The sequence below is a fragment of the Crocuta crocuta genome, unplaced genomic scaffold, assembly GCF_008692635.1.
Source record: "Crocuta crocuta isolate KB4526 unplaced genomic scaffold, BGI_CrCroc_1.0 scaffold306, whole genome shotgun sequence".
In the NCBI taxonomy this organism is placed as follows: Eukaryota; Metazoa; Chordata; class Mammalia; order Carnivora; family Hyaenidae; genus Crocuta; species Crocuta crocuta.
The window spans coordinates 1,029,269-1,032,083 of NW_027529630.1; positions in this window are offsets into that span (position 1 = coordinate 1,029,269).

The following is a 2,815-nucleotide window of genomic DNA, read 5'->3' on the forward strand; positions in this document are numbered from 1 at the left end:
CTTTCCCTGTCCCTCCAGCCTCCGCCGTTGGGGCTCTCCAGTCTGGCCCCGCCCCAACGGCACCATTTAACCCCGCCCCCCCCGTCTGTAGCCAGGCTCTGCTTGCCTACGCTTACTGAAAACTAGCTAGCAGCAACCTGCTTTAGTACTAGTAATGTTCGTCCTGTGGCGTCCTAGGAAAATTTGTCCACTTTTACTCTAGAATTGCTGAGTGATATTACACTTAACTTGTCTGTCCTTACTCACTCTGTTTCTTGTTGAGGCGCATGCATTCACATATGAGTCCTGGGGCGCCTGGGCGGCTCAGTTGGTTGAGCATCCAACTTTGGCTCAGGTCATGGTCTCACTTGGTGGGTTCGAGCTGCAGGACGGGCTCTGTGCTGGCAGTGCGGAGCCTGCTTGGGATCCCATCTCTTACCCTCTTTCTCTGCCCCGTCCGACTCGTGTGTGACTGTGTGTGTGTGTGTGTGTGTGTCTCCCGAAATAAATAAACTTAAAAAAATAGTTGAGTCCCTACTATATTCCAGCCTCTGCTAGAAGCTAGAGATAAATCTAGGAACATGATTCTGATTCCTGCCCCCAATAGACCTCACACTCCAGAAAAAAAAAAAAAAAAGACCGCACACTCCAGTGGAGAAGCCAGACTCTGCAGACCCGCAGTGGACTCACAGGTATTTTAGGATTGCCTGTCTAGTTCCAATTCTGCATTCGATATCATGTATGGGTTTGAGTGACTGACTAGTCAGCCTCAGGCACTGCTTTTGGGGAATTCAGCTGCCCTCTCCAGGCCTTGGCTGAATACATTAGTGATCAGCTTCGTCATCTCTCCCACTCGTTGGCTGATGCTTCTGTTCCGGTAACCTCTGACTCAGCCTCCCCTTCAGAGATCATGCCTTTTGGCAATGGCAGTCCTTCGAACCCAAACCCCATTAAGCTCCATCACCCACCAGCGTTTTCTAGCGCTATCATTCATCCACAGTTCCACTCCTGACCACACCGGATGTGTGAAGTTTAACAAGTCCTTTTCCCCCCACCTGGATTCAGTTTTGTCTTCAACCAGCTTTGTAAAGTATGCGGCCTTCCTCCTATCCTGGACTGATATGAGGATTTGATGAAACTACATGTTTAAGTGGTAGTGTACTGTATGTGGCAACATGATTATGTTTCCAAGCAGCTCTAGTTTTTATACAGTTTTCATTAAAAAGCAAAATTTGCTTCTTGGAACTGTCCACCTTTTTCATTCATTCACTCAACAAATACCTACTGAGTGCCTTACTGTATTCCTGTCACTAGTCTAAGTAGTGGGTATATAATAGTGAACAAAACAGAACCCCCCTCCCCCATCTCTTCATGCAGCTTCCATTCTAATGGGAGAGATAAACAACAAAAAAGATAAATAAAATATATAGTTTTAAGATTGCAGTAAGTGCCTAGGAGAAAAAATAAATCAGAGAACCAGGGAGGGGAGATGTTTTATTTTAGGTAGCGAGGCTAAGGAAGACCTTATTAGGAAGATGACTTTTGAATAAAGGTCTGAAGAAAAAAAAGGGGGAGGGCACTGTTCTGATATTTAGGAAAGAACATTTCAGAGAGAGATCAAGTACAAAGGGTTGAGAATGGCTGGAGCATAGTGGACTATGGTGAGAGCAATAGATGAGGACAGAGAGGTAGCAGGAGCCAGATAGTATAGCCTTGCAAGTCACAACAATGACTTTAGCTTTTACTCCATCTTGAGAATCCTGTGAAGGGTTTTGAGCAGAAGATCCACATGATCTGATTTACATTTTAACAGAGTTACTCTGGCTGTTCTATGAAGTATAGATTCAGGAGGGAGAGTAGTAGAAGCAGGGAGACCAACTGGGAGCCAATTATAATAATCCAGAGGTGGGAATGGGAAGTGGTTGAAATTTGAATATATTTAGACGGTAGGGACAAGAGATCTTTCTGACGGATTGGACGTAGAATATCAGAGGCAGAAAGGAACCAAGATGTTTGGATTGAACAAATGGAAGACCAGTGTTGCCATTTCTTGAGCTGGAAAAGACAAGGGAGATGCTGGGGGTTTTTTTTGGTGGAGAGGTGCAACTGTCTGGAGTTCCTTTTTGGGTGTGTGGAATTTGAAATGCCCATTAGAGTATACAGATGGTGAGAGGGCAGGAGGAGGAAGCGACAAGAGGTCTGAAAGTCAGAGGACAGATCTAGACTAGATATATCAGTTTGGGAGTTATCAGTACACAGATGGCATTTAAAGCCATGAGACTAAATGAGATCATCAAAGGAGTGACTGTAGATGGAAAATACTTTCCTTCAACATTCAGCATTTGAGGAAACTAGTAGAAGCAGCAAACCAGACTGAGAAGGAGGGCCTAATAATAATAATGATAATAATAAAGTAGAAAGGCAACAAACTGGGAGATATCCTGTAAGCCAAGTAAAGAAGGTGTATCAAGAAGGAGGTCATGCTCCACCTTTAGAAATAACCCCATCGACCCAATCAAAGGAGAGACACAGAGACTCGGAGCACAGTGAGGCAAGGCTTTAATCAACATTCTTGCAAGAGTGGGTGTCTGATGGACTGGCATGCTCAGGACAGTTACAGCAGACAATTTGTTTCCTAGCATGCAAGTCTCTCCCCTGGTTCCTCATTGGCTCTGGTACTACAGAGGTTACAGCATTACCCGGACATTGCCTATGCCCATGTAAGGCAAAAAGTAGTCTGACTGGAATAAATGGCCATTCCCTAAGGTGACGCAGAGACTTTTAGTCCCTCCTCCCTTTGTTCTTTGGCGCATGCTCATTGCAAAGCCCTGGAAAA